The 14,623-nt window shown below is 37.1% G+C and overlaps 1 pseudogene; it reads right to left on the bottom strand.

Moving 5' to 3' along the window:
• Positions 1 to 1,908: 1,908 nt before the first annotated feature.
• Positions 1,909 to 11,451, bottom strand: LOC129061820 (60S ribosomal protein L21-like; annotated as a pseudogene).
• Positions 11,452 to 14,623: the final 3,172 nt, after the last annotated feature.

The raw sequence follows: 14,623 nt of genomic DNA, 5'->3' as shown, positions 1-14,623 counted from the left end.
GCCAGGGCAGGACAACCCATGTTGCTGTGTTGTGACACTGTGTGGGGGAGGGGTCTGAGAGGGAACAACGATGCTTGCTCGGCTCTCAGCTGTCTTTCAGTCACTTTTCCAGCCACCCACAAGCAAATTGGGCCCTTCTGGTGCTGATTCCTGGGTGGGCGGGCTTGTGTACATTCTAGGACCCTGTGAGTTTCTCCAATGTACTCTCTTGTGAGGCTGGGAGTTTCTTCTGCTGCCACATCCCCCACAGGTTTTTACCTCCAGAGATTTTGAGACTTTCTTTCCCCACACTGGAACCCTGGATTCCAAGGTCTGTCTTGCTTCCCAGATGTTCCTCCTGGTTTATCTGCACACAAATGTGGGGCCACTTGGTCCACCAGGTGCTACCTTGCGAAGAGTCCTCTCAGCCCTGGTTGCCCTTCTCCACCCCTCCTACCGGTCTGGATAATGTTTCTTCTTTAGCTCCTTGGTTGTTGGACTTCCATACAGTTTGATTTTCTGTTTTGTTTTCAAATTTGTAGTTGTCCTTCTTTTTGTTGTTCAGGGAGGCAAAATATATCTACCTATGCCTCCATATTGGCCAGAAGTCCTCCATTTTATTTTTTAACATTATTTTTAGTCCTACCTTTACCAAGGGGAAATATTTTGAGAATAGATAATAAAAGAGACTTACATAATACAAGTATATATAGTCATATGACACATTGAAAATTATTTTGAAAGAAATTTCTAAAAGGAAGCTATTTCTTCTAACTAGGGTAAACAAAAATGTATTTTAAAATGTTTTCTTTTTTTTCCTTCTAGTTGAATGAGTGAAGAGTTGTAGTGCTCTAATAGCAACTAGCTATTTAAGTTAAAAGGGAAGACTTTATACATAATTTTTTTTACCACACTCTGCCTTTTTAGTTTGGGGGGGGTGTGTGTGTGCATGTGCGCGTGCGTGTGACTGTGTGCATGCGTGTGTGTGTGTGTGTGTGTGTGTGTCTGTGTGTGTGTGTGTTTGGGATAAGATATGCATTAAACTTATGAGATTACTCTTAGGTTTCTCCCAAGGGAAAATTTTACAGGCTTTTTAGTAGGACATACTACATACCAAAATGTTCTCTGATTTTTACAATTCAACTTGAAAACGCACACACACAGTCTTCTTACGGCTTACTTTGGTTGTTGCTACTATTCCACATTCTATGGTTCCTTCTCTTCAGATAATTTTCATTTTACTTGTAGTATGTTTCACATTATTTAGTTACCATTTCTTTTTCTGCCTTTGTAGTGGGAACACATAAGGCCAGGCCAACATAAGGGCTTTACTGTCCTGTGCTTCCCACCACAGCAGGTCAGGTCCCTGTGAAGCAAGGTCATGGGAATGCAGCTGCGTGCCTGCCTTGCTCTTTCTCTAGCCCTTAGGGAGCTCCTTTTGGACATTACATTGAAGAAGGTAGTAATATTTAGAACTAATATACATGGATTCTGATTATTCTTGCCCATACTATTTTAAAACTTCTTTTTATACTCAGACTGAGTTCTTGACTGTCAATGTGGCAAGAGGCCAAAACTGTATACACTAACTTTTTCTAGAACACATCTTAGATATAGAATCTCATGTTGAGCAAATAGGTTGAAAGAGCTGTAAGAAAGCAACATGGCTGAGAAAGAGAAAATTAAAACAAAATTAACAAACTAAAAACAAATGTCTTTTAAAAAAAGAAAAAGATCAAGTAAAAAAATGCTTTACTGAATTCTTGTTTTTACTTCATTTTCCCACAAGTCTTTCTACATGGAGGAATCGGACACTAATAAGAATAAAGCCACTAATTACAACATGTTATTTTTAGCTTTGTGAAATACTAATAGTGAGATTATATATATATAATTTATCGGTACCGAGGGTTTTTTTATTTGTTTGTTTTATGGTTCTCCTGCCATGAATTCATAGGGAATGGGCTCCAACAGCTCAGGCTCCTATTCATTGGTCCTCAGACAGTGAGCCTCTTTGGGTGGAGCAGGCTTGTGCTTCAGGTGAACCCAGGTACCTTTCTCTTTGGCTTCCTTCTTTTTTTGAGCATTTTCCTTCACACATTTCAGGAAGTTCTCTTGGCTCTTAAAGTGCTTAATATGCTCAATATGTACATTCTCTTGATGAGAATCTTGCCCTTAACTTGCTTGTTCACAACAATGCCCACTGCATGCTGGGTGATACTGTAGTCTCTTCCAGTTTTGCCGTGGTAACATTTGTGGAGCATTTCATTTTGAACAGTGCCCATTCTCTTGATGTCTACAATATCACCTTTCTTTTATTTTTTACCTTTTTTTAAAATTGTTGCCTCCATTTTCCCTCCACCACTCTTCCCTGCCCCACCCACCCCCTCCTCCGACCCTCAATCCTACCCACCTTTGGCTTTGTCCATGGGTCCTTTATACATGATCCTTGATGACGCTTTCTCTTCTCCCCCCATTATCCCTCTCTCACCTCCCCTCTGGTTACTGTTAATTTGTTCTTTATTTCATTGTCTCTGGTTATATTTTGCTTGTTTGCTTGATTGTTGATTAGGTTACACTTATAGGTGAAATAATATGGTATTTATCTTACCACCTGGCTTATTTTACTTAAGCATAATGCTCTCTATGTCCATCCATGCTGTCTCGAAGGGAAGGAGTTCCTTCTTTCATTCTGTTGCGTAGTATTCCATTGTGTAAATATAACAGTTTTTTGATCCACTCATTTACTGATGGGCACTGAGGTTGCTTCCAGCACTTGGCTATTGTAAATTGTGCTGCTATGAACATTGGGGTCTGTAGGTTCTTTTGAACTAGTGTTTCAGGATTCTGGGGATAAAATACCAGCAGTGATTTTGATCCAGAATTGCCATATCAAAAGGCAGTTCCATTTTTAGATTTTTGAGGAAATTCCATATGGTTTTCCACAGTGGCTACACCAGTCGGCATTCCCACCAAAAGTGAACTAGGGTTCCCTTTCCTCCACAATCTCGCCAGCACTTTTCTGTTGATTTGGTTATGATAGCCATTCTGACTGGTGTGAAGTGGTATCTCATTGTAGTTTTTAATCTACATATCTCTGATGGCCAGGGATAGTGAGCATCCTTTCATATGCTTCTGGGCCTTCTGTATGTCTTCCTTGGAGAAGTTTCTGTTCAAGTCCCTTGTCCATTTTTTAATTAGATTGTTTGTCTTCCTGGTGTGTAGTCATGTAAGTTCTTTATATATTTTGGAGGTCAAACCCTTGTCCGAGGTATCATTTGTAAATGTATTTTCCCATACAGTTGGTTCTCTTTTCATTTTGCTGATATTTTCTTTAGCCATGCAGAAGCTTTTTATTTGATGAGGTCCCATTTGTTATTCTTTCCTTTATATCCCTTGCTCTAGGGGATATATTGGTGAAAATATTGTTGCATGGAATATCTGAGATTTGCCTGCCTATGTTCTCCTCTAGGACTTTTATGGTGTTACAACTTATGTTTTAAGTCTTTTAACCATTCTGAGTTTATTTTTGTGTATTGTATAAGTTGGTGGTCATGTTTCATTTTTTGGCACGTAGCTGTCCAGATCTCCCAACACTATTTGCTGAAGAGGCTATTTTTACTCCATTTTATGCTTCTGCCCTGTTTTTTGAATATTAATTGGCCATAGAGATATGGATTTATTTCTGGGCTCTCTATTCTGTTCCATTGATCTACATGTCTGTTCTTAGGCCAGTGTTAGACTGTTTTAATTACAGTGGCCTTGTAATACAATTTCATTCCAGGAATTGTGACCTCTTCTACTTTGTTCTTCTTTCTCAAAATTGCTGAGGCTATTTGGGGTCATTTATAGTTCCATATAAGTGTCTGAAATGTTTGTTCTATATCTGTGAAATATGTCATTGGTATTTTAATAAGGATTGCATTGAATCTATAAATTGCTTTGGATAGTATGTACATTTTGATGATGTTAATTCTTCCAATCCATGAACACAGTATATGCTTCCATTTATTTGTGTCTTCCTTAATCTCTTTCTTCAGTGTTGCGTAGTATTCTGAGTACAGGTCTTTTACCTCCTTAGTTAGGTTATTCCTAGGCACTTTATATTTCTTACTGATATAGCAAATGGGGTTTTTTCCCTGATTCCTGATTCCAATATTTTGTTGTTGGTGTACAAAAATGCCTTCGATTTCTGAACATTGAGTTTGTATCTATTGTTTTGCTAAATTCACTTATTAGGTTGAGTAGTTTTTTGACGAAGTCTGTAGGGTTTCCCATAGGGTTGCACACTATCATGTTATCTGCAAACAATGACAGTTTTACTTCCTCCTTTCCAATTTGAATATCTTTTATTTCTTTTTCTTGTCTGATTGCTATAGCTAGGACTTCCCATACTATGTTAAATAGAAGTGGTGAAAGCGGACATCCTTGTCTTGCTCCTGATCATAGTGGGAAAGCTCTTAGTTTTTGCCCATTAAGTATGATGTTGGCTGTAAGTTTCTCATATATGTCCGTTATTGTGTTGAGGTATGCTTCCTCTACTCCCACTTTTCTGAGTGTTTTTATCATAAAAAAGTGCTACACCCTATCAAATGCTTTTTCTGCATCTATTGATATGATCTCATTTTTGTCTTTCCTTTTATGTGATGTATTATGTTTATTGATTTGCAAATATTGTACCATCCTTGCATCCCTGGGATGAATCCCACTTGAACATGGTGAATAATCTTTTTAATGTATTATTGAATCAGATTTGCCAATATTTTGTTGAGGATTTTAACATCTATGTTCATCAGCAATATTGGCCTGTAGTTTCCTTTCTTTGTTGAGTCTTTATCTGGTTTTGGGATTAGGATGATGCTGGCCTCATAAAAAGAGTTTGGGAGTCCTCCTTCTTCTTTGATTTTTTTGGAATAGTCTGAGAAGGACAGGGGTTAGTTCTTCCTTAAATGTTTTGTAAAATTCTCCTGTGAAACCATCTGGTTGCTTTTGTATGTCGGGGTTTTTTGACTACTGCTTCAATATCACCTTTCTTACAGATTTGCATATGTGTGGCCAAAGGAACAACTTCATGTTTTCTAAAAGGCCTAAAGGACAAAGCAGGTGCTTCTCTTTTTTCCCTTTGTTAGTCATTTTGGTGAATTACTGGAAGATGGTAGTTCCAACTAAGGAATGTGCTTCATATTTTTAAAAAACATTTTACATTTTTGCAAATCAAGTATCTTTTCTATTTTTTTAGCTGATATACCCATGATACCTCTCCAGTTAACAGGAAGAGTGTATGTAGTAAAAAGCAGTATTAAAACTTTAAAATAATTAGAAATGATAAAATTAACTGGAATCTACTTTTATCAATTTCCAATACCCCTTTCTCTTTCTTATTTTATTTACTCCAATAATACATGTGTCTGCCTTATTACCCATATTAGAAATTTCTATAATCTCTCCTTATCTTACTTTCAATGACTAAGGTCCAACTTTGATCCTACCTAGCATCATGGGATTCAGAAATTCCAAATTCTAGAGGAAACTTAAAACTACTTATTGTTTCTATTTATACTGGTCATGATTGAGGTCACTACCCAAGCCCACCTTTACTTCAAACTGTTTTCCTCCATCTTATTACCCAGGGCTTGTCAGGTAAACCATAGTAGCTCATCCAATGGCTTAGCCATTGACTGGATGAGAGGTGGGAGCCTAACCTAAGGAGAGCTCATTCCTAGGTTGACAGCCACCCAAGAGGATGTGTGGTTCAAAAGACTGTGCTCAATGGCAGTGATGATATTTCGCTGAGCATGTCAAACTCACTTCCTCTAGAATTTTCTTAGGAGAATTGAGTGACTATCTGGTCAGTTGAAAGAACAGATTGATCTACAGAGAGAAGGCAAAATTCCACAAAGGAAAGATAAGCTAGTCATAAGAGACAAAGAGCAAATATCCAGGGCTATCTGGAACCCTTCCAAGTTTTCTAGTCCTAGATCCAGTGTAGAAATATTTCTAACAACTACCTCTCCTTATTTCTAAGGAGCTCAAGGGAGTTTCTCTCACTAGCAAGCAATGAACACCCGACTCCCTTCCTATCCTTCATCATCCCCAATAACACTATAAAACAACATCCCTGACCAGTGGTCATGCCTATGTTAAAATATCTCCAGTAGGAATTTACCACTGAAAGTATCCCAGTATATCTCTAGGTAATTAGATTACAAAGTCATTTCTTATATTGAGTAAACCCATAATCCTCTGAGCCTTATATTCTTCAGCTAAAGATTCATGACACTTTCATCATTCTGATTCATCTCTTCTGAAAATGTCCTAGTTTATCTGTAAATTTTCCAAATTGTGGTTTCTGAAGCTGAAAATAATAGTCTATGCATGTGTGGTGTGACCAATTCAGATGGCCTGGACTCATGTTCCTTGTTCTGTATAAAATCTTGCAAGTACCGTTGTCTAAGACTGCAGTATGCTTTTTTCAATGACATTATTGGATCATTTTAAATGTATTATTAACTAAAAGCATTAATTTGTTTTGAAATGAGTTTTAGATAAACCACATGTTCCCACTTTGTACTAATATAGCTGTTTTTTAGATCCTAGATTGGGATGTTAAGTTTACAAATTAAATTTTGTCTTTAATGGACTAAATTTTATCAGTTTCCAGTCTTCTATCAAATGTCCCTGACCACTCATCCCAGGCTTTTATGATCAGTTGATCCTATGAACTACTCTAGTAGATAACTATTTCACACATTTGGTACATTACTTATAATACCCAATCAAGTTATTCATCTTTTAATGAAGGTTGACTCCAAAGCTAATATATTTTCAGAAACAATAAGAGTTCTATACACAAAATCTTTACTTGTAACTAGTAATGTTCAAAACATTTTTTTTTAAATGTGAGCATACCCAGTGGATCATACAGCTTTTCTGGTCAGTATTTATAAGCGTCCAGATATGTGACTGGTGTGGGGCCACGCAATGGAGCTTAGTGTGTTTTCCCTTTTCTTATAGATGATGAATACATAATACTCTGAAACAGGAGTGGATAATTGTTACCTTCAATTGCTCATACTTTGGGTATTTTTGGAACCTACTAAACATTTGTAAATCAGACAGAGCCTGTCACAAATGATTCAAAGTGTCATTTGGCTTGAGTCTCGGTGTTTGATGAGTCTCACATTTAGACCTTAACTCTAAATGAAGTTATACATACAGCTACATATATACATTAAAGAGATTAAATTTTGTACCTCATAATCAACTTTAAACACTAAAACATCATCTCACTTTTATATATTAGGAATAAATATATTTTGATATAACATATAATTATCATATGAATAACAGGCTGATATTATGCTGTGTTTTGGAATTAAAAGCAGAGCATTAATTTGTTAAATAAAAACATTTAAAACTGTGTCACAACTCTGGGTTATCCTTTCCTATAATTTCCTTATTTTTTTCCAATGTTCTGGTTGCATTAATAAGTGGAGATGGGCCAGGCCATTCTCAGTTTCTCAGACGCCCTAGCGTCAAATGAGCATCATGATCTCATTATTGAAATGTTCTCCTGATGCTCCTTATTTCTGGCCACATTAAATTCATTCTCTCTTAACAACCAGACTTTTACTAATTGATTTCTCTTGAGATTGTTTCTTCTGTTTGGTACACTTTTAATGAGCAGCAGTAATTATATGAGTCACTATACTAGGTTCAGTGAAGAAATAAAATCATCATCAACAACAAAAACAATATAAATGTGATCCTTTCCATTCTCACACAGTCCACAATTACATTAGCACAAAGGAAAGGACTGGGTGTTATATTTTAGAAGTAAACAAAACTACCTGAGACCAGAAACAGAGACAGAGTCAGATTAAGAGATTTAAGAGAAGTTTGCCAGCCCCATATTTCTACATTTTGGCAATCCAGGCTCTAGTCACAATGTTTCTTTTGGTCCCTCTTCCTGATTTTAACCCTACTTGCCATTCTTTGTGACAGAGTATTTCTGTCACACATTATGCATGAGAAGGCAATGTTCTGGCTGGGAGAGGACACTCACTCATAGATGTCAGTTGCTGCAAGTTCTTGAGGTGACATAGCCTACAATACTAACAGGCTGAGCCTCTGATCCTCCTAACCAGCCTGATGGGGTGTTGGGGATCCCTGTGTCCTGAGCAGATTCCCCCCAGGGGTGGCCACAAATAGAGGAAAATAAAATAAGTTGTTCCAGACGCTTCTCAGGCTGCCAAGAAAAGAGGACGGTAATTCCTTCCAGTGGAGAATGCCCCAAGCCCTTCTCTTAAAGTGGCTTTTATTGAGAACGATATGGGCAGGGGTATATAGCATGCGTGCAAAGCTCATCAATCAATGTCAAAAGGCTATGATTGAAGGAACACAGAGATTTGCCTCAGGTGAGGGTCTGGTAGACAGAGTGGTGCTCATATGGCCCTGAAATGTGGGAAAACGATCACATTCTATGCTCGACCCCAAACATCAGTACTCATTAATTTGAGGGCATTCTTAGCAACATAAGTTTCATAGGATTTAATGCATTCTTTTTCCAGGCCTAATTGTCCCTGGGAACCACCTGATCCGGTTTAGGGCTATACCTGCCTTTAGTATTGTTTCACTGACCCAGACAGGCGGTGGTCAGAGCAGCCAAGAGATAAGGAGACTTCTTTCAGATAGAATGAGGACTTCGGCCATGACAAAGCTAAGGGGTGAGGGTCTTTTGACCCTTCTTCATGTCCCCCAAGTCCTTCCCTGATGACCCCCATTCAACTGTGCCTGTCTTGGGTTGCTCCTGCCATCTAGGGGGCCTTACCCATTATTCACTAACCAGCCATCCTCTGGGGCCAAGCAGGGTGATGAGGGAGGCAGGGGCTCTGCCCCTGCCAGGGGGACAGGTTTTTGTCTCCTCAGTGGCTCATTTTCCCAAGGCCTCCTTGCTTAGCCCCAGGCTTGCAGCCCTCTCACCTGTTGGTGAGGCTGCAGAGGCTGAAACCAGGTGGGACAGTTCCCAACACCAGCCTGACTGAGAGGTACCAAATTTCCTTTGCCCCAGTTCAACTGATACAGGATTGAAATATTGCAAATGAGGCTTTATTAAAATAACAAAAAGAGAAAGATCAAAGTAGGTAAATCAGCCCTTATTTATCCTAGTGTAACCTTCATAGATTCCCTTGACTAAAAGGTATGAGAGGACATATAGCATCCAATTTCATTTCTTCCACTCTCACTGTACACATGCTTAGGTATATTTACTGAGTGATGAAAACTGGTGCCATCTGAGGACAAATCTCAGCTTGCTTGCCCAATATCTTTCATTATGCTTTTCCATATGTAGTGGGTATGAAGTGGCTAATATATAAAGCCACTCACCCCCAGCTACTGGAGCTTGGGAGATGGTTCTGCTCTTACAAAGTGAGCAGCAAACACGTAGATCAAATTGGGGTTTTGATTCCTAGTAGAAACACTTCTTTACATAGAGACTTAAAATTGCTTTCTCTATGACATGTGCAGAAAGTAGTCAGTAGAGCAAAAGATGCTGAGCATATACTCAGGGCAGGGTCAGAGTGTCAGTTTGGCTGAGTTGGTACTCAGGTTAATGATCAAAGACTAACAGTAATTCTCTGGGATAAGTGATGCAGACCCTGAAACAAGACATGGACATCAGTGCCAACTGGACACCTAAGGATCTAAGAAAAAAACCAACATGGGACCCAGAGAAGGAGGCCCATATTATGTCAACAGAGAGACTATTTCCCTGGCCATATTTGCTAAGATTTGTTTTTGGTTTTGTTTTTACCAGTTCACTAATGGGGAAAAACTAAAAATAGCAGAATCTAATCACATATAGTTTATTATATATGCATTTAATAAGAAACTGTGTATATTTATTAATACAAAGTTTAATTAAGTACAATGAATCTTATTATTTCCATAAGGAGCTCAGTTAAAGAACCTATTTAGGGTCTGTTATTTAAAAATATCTGGATTGGATGAATCTTTTTAATTATTAGAATCATAGTATTGGAACCCATAAGATGTATTAATAAAGGTTAGATTTGATGACAGAAAACCCCAAATAATAGTAGTTTAAACAAGAGGAAAGTTTATTTCCTTTTCATTGACCGAACAATTCAGATCTAGCATATCCACCAGAAATTCAGGTGCCTTCTATCCTGTTACTCAGATATCTTCAATATGAAGTTCCCAACAGGTGGTTGGTCGAGGATATAGCCCAGCTTCAGCCATCATATTTCTACACTCTGCTAGCAGGAAGGAGAAAAAGAGAGGTAAAGATATTAACTTCTTCTTTAAGGATATACATTCCACCTACATCCTCTTGGTCAGAACTTAACCATAACCAATAAACAAGAAATATACGCATGTTATTCCCCTTTTTTAGGTGGCCATGGTCCAGACAAAAATCAGAGGCTTTATCATGATGGAAGAAAGGAAAATAGCTGTTTAGAGCCAAATAGCATACAGTAGCTAAAAATTCCTCTACTTTATACAATTTTGGCCTAATGACATATTTTTCTATTTGGATATAGCAGCAAATATTTACTGAGAACTTATTATGTCCTAAGCAATTAACCAGATTCTTTTAAAGTAGTATTATGGATTGAATTGTAGGCCTCAAATAAAATATGTTGAAGCTCTAACCTCTGTATCTTAGAATGTGACTTTATTTAGAAATTGGGTCTTTGCAGGTATTCTCAAGTTAAGATGAAATCATTAGAGTCGGCCTGATCCCAATATGATTAGTGTCCTTAAAAAACGGGGAAGTTGTACACAGACACAGACATGCATAGCAGGAAGAGTATGTGAAAAGACAAAGAAAATGGCATGTGAAGTTGGAATATTGGAGTAATGCATCTACAAGCCAAGAAACATCAAGATTGTTAGCAAACCACCAGAAGCTAGAAAAGGCAAGAAAATATTTTCACCTATACATTTCATGAAGAGTATGGCCCTGATGATACCTTATTTCAGACTTCTGGCTTCCAAAACTGTAAAAATAAATTTCTGCTCTTTTAAATCAACCAGTTTATAGCAGTTTGTTACAGCAGCTATAGGAAACTAATACAAATAGATCATTTCATTTACTTTACACAACTACTGCTGTGAAATAGGCACTATTATTCTTCCCTTTTAATAAATAAAGAAATTAGGGCTCAAAAAGTTTAGCTATTTGCCAAGATCTTTTAGCCTGAATCAAACCCAAGTTGCTTTTTTTTGGTATTTTTGTTGTTGTTGTTGTCTTTAATTCCAGAGCTTTTAAAATGGTGGCAGTGTAGGTGGATCTTGTGCTCGCTTCCTCCCAGAACCAAACTGAAAATTAAACTAAATTGGAAAAAAACACCCTGAATGACTGACTGAAGACTGGCTGAAGAGATTTATAACCAAGAGGCTGCAAAAGAAGCCACGCTGAGACTGCACCTGCACAGCAGCATGCATGTGTGATCTCACAGTGAGCCAGCCTGAGGGTCGATCCCACACCTAACTGGGCAACAGCAGTCGAGACTCGGTTACAATTGGAGGGCTCACAAAACCCAAACAAGGGATATTCCTAGAGCATCCAGCTCAGGAGAACAAGGAGACTGCACCACTGAGTCCCACAGGACAACCACTGCATAAAGCCACCCACGAATACTGGGAGTCATGATAAATCTATCTAGTAAATAAAAACAAACACAAAGAGATAGCCAATATGAGGAGACAAAGAAATGCGTCCCAAATGAAAGAACAGGAAAAACCTCTAGAAAAAGAGCTAAGTGAAAGAGAGGCAAGCAGTTTGTTAGATGCAGAGTTCAAAGAAATGGTTATAAGGATGCTCAAGAAACATAGTGAGAACTACAACAGCATGAAAAAGGACATCAAGTACATGAAAAAGGACTATTTGGAAATGAAGAATAGCATATCTTATATTAAGAATACACTGGGAAAAATAAAAAGTAGGTTAGATGAAGCAGCAATTTGGAAGACAGGTAGGAGGAAACACCCAATCAGAGCAACAAAAAGAAAAAAGACTTTAAAAGAATAAGGATAGTTAAGGAAACTTTGGGACAATATGAAATGTAACAATGTCTGCATCATATGGTGCCAGAAAGAGAAGTGAGCAAGGGATAGAGAACATGTTTGAAGAAATAATGGCATAAAATTTTCTTAACTTGGTGAAGGAAAAAGTCACAGAAGTTCAGGAAGCATAGAGAGTCCCAATCAAGATGAACCCAAAGACCCAAAGAGAGCCACACCAAGACACATCATAAGTAAAATGTCAAAAGTTAAAGAAAAAGAGACAATCTTATAGGCAGTAAGAGAGAGGCAGTTGATTACCTACAAGGGAGTTCTCATAAGGCTGTCAGCTGATTTCTCAACAGAAACACTTCAGGACAGAAGAGATTGGCATGAAGTATTCAAACTAATAAAAAGCAAGGACATGAAACCAAGACTACTCTATCCAGGAAGGCTATCATTTAAAATTGAACATAAAGTGAAGAGTTTCCCAGACCAAAAAAAAAAAGAAAAAAGCTAAAGATGCTCATTACCACCAAACTAGTATTGAAAGAAATGTTAAAGGAACTGCTTAAAATACAGAGAGAGAAGAACATAAGCATACCAAAAAAATGCCAATAAATAAGTACCTATCAATAATCACCTTAAATGTAAATGAGTTAAATGATCCAATCAAAAGACATAACTGAATGGATAAGAAAACATGACAAATACATAAGCAGTCTACAGGAGATCCACCTCAGAACAAAAGATTCACACAGGCTGAAAGTGAAGGGATGGAAAAAAATATTCTATGCAAAAGGAAACAACAACAACAAAAAAGCTGAGGTAGCAATATTATATCTGACAAAATAGACGTCAAAACAAAGGCCATAATGAGGGAAAAAGAAGATCACTACGTGATACTAAAGGGCTCTACTTAACAAGATATAGCCCCAGTGAACATATATGCACCCAATATAGGATCACCAAAACAGAAAAAATCTTGGTGGACTTAAGGGAGAGACTGGCAGCAGTGCAATCATAGCAGAGTATTTTAACACCCCACGGTCATCAATGGATAGAGCATCCAGACAAAAATCCACATGAAACAGTGAATTTAAATGAAACACTAGATAGGATGCATTTAGTCAATATTTACAGAACATTTCATCCCAAAGCAACACAGTATACATTCTTCTCAAGTGTACATGGAAAATTCTCAAAGACAAACACATATTAGGACACAAAATAAGTCTTAACAAATTCAAGAAGATTGAAACAATATCAAATATCTTCTCTAGAATCACAATGACATAATACTGGAAATCAACTACAACAAAAAACTCAAACACATGAAGGCTAAATGCATGCTATTAAAAAATGAATGGGTTACCAATGAGATCAAGGAAGAAATTAAAAATTACATGGAAATAAATGAGAATGAAACAACCCAAAATCTATGGGACACAGAGAAAGCAGTCCTGAGAGGGACTTCATATCATTACAGGTCCATCTCAAGAGGCAAGAAAAATCTCAAACAAACAATCTAACCCTACACCTAAATGAATTAGAAAGGGAACAAAAAACAAAGCCATGAGTAAGTAAGAGGAAGGAAATAACAAAGATCAGAGTGGAAATAAATAACATAGAGACTAAAAAATATATTATATGAAGTCTATAAAACCAAAAGCTGGTTCTTTGAAAAGATAAACAAAAATGATGAACCTTTAACCAGAATCATCAAGAAAAAAAGACAGAGGAGACAAATAAATAAAATCAGAAATGAAAGAGAAGTAACAATTGATATCACAAGAATACAAAAGATTGAAAGGAAACATTATGAATGACCATATGCCAGCAAATTGTACAACCTGGATAAAATGGTCAAATTCCTTGAAAAATACAATCTTCTAAGACTCAGTAGAAAGAATCAGAAAACCTGAAAAAACCAAAAACAGCTAATGAAATTGAGCAGTAATCAATAAACTCCAAGAAAAAAAAAAAAAAAAAATCCTGGAACAGATGGCTTCATAGGTGAATTTTACCAATTATTCAAAGAACTAATACCTCTCCTCCTTAAACTAATTCAAAAAATTCAAGAGGAGGGAAAACTCCCAAGCTCTTTTTATGAGGCCAGCAGTATTCTGATTCCAAAAGCAGATGAAAACCGTATAATGAAAAAAAATTATAGGCCAATATCCCCAATAAATATAGATGCTAAAATCCTGAACAAAATATTAGCAAATCAGGTCCAGCAATACATTAAAAAGATCATACACTAAGATCAATCTGTATTTATTCTAAGGATGTGAGGTTGCTGCAATTTTCATAAATCAGTAAATGTGATGTATCACATAAACAAAATAAAAGATAAAAATTACATGATTATATCAATCGATGCAGAAAAAGCATTTGACAAAATCCAGCATTCATTTATGACAAAAACTCTCAGCAGAGTAGGAATAGAGGGGCCATACCTCAACATAATAAAGTCTATATATGAAAAACCTACAGCCAACATCATCTTCAATGGGCAAAAACTAAAAGCATTTACCTTAAAAATCAGGAAAAAGAGAGGGATGTCTGCTTTCACCACTCTTATTCAACATGGTACTGGAAGTCTTAGCTGTAA

Source organism: Pteronotus mesoamericanus, unplaced genomic scaffold, assembly GCF_021234165.1.
Source record: "Pteronotus mesoamericanus isolate MK-2021 breed Mesoamerican mustached bat unplaced genomic scaffold, CSHL_Meso_final scaffold_651, whole genome shotgun sequence".
Lineage (NCBI taxonomy): Eukaryota > Metazoa > Chordata > Mammalia > Chiroptera > Mormoopidae > Pteronotus > Pteronotus mesoamericanus.
Note: the sequence above shows the minus strand (reverse complement) of the source record. Positions and strands in the feature narration are given on the sequence as shown.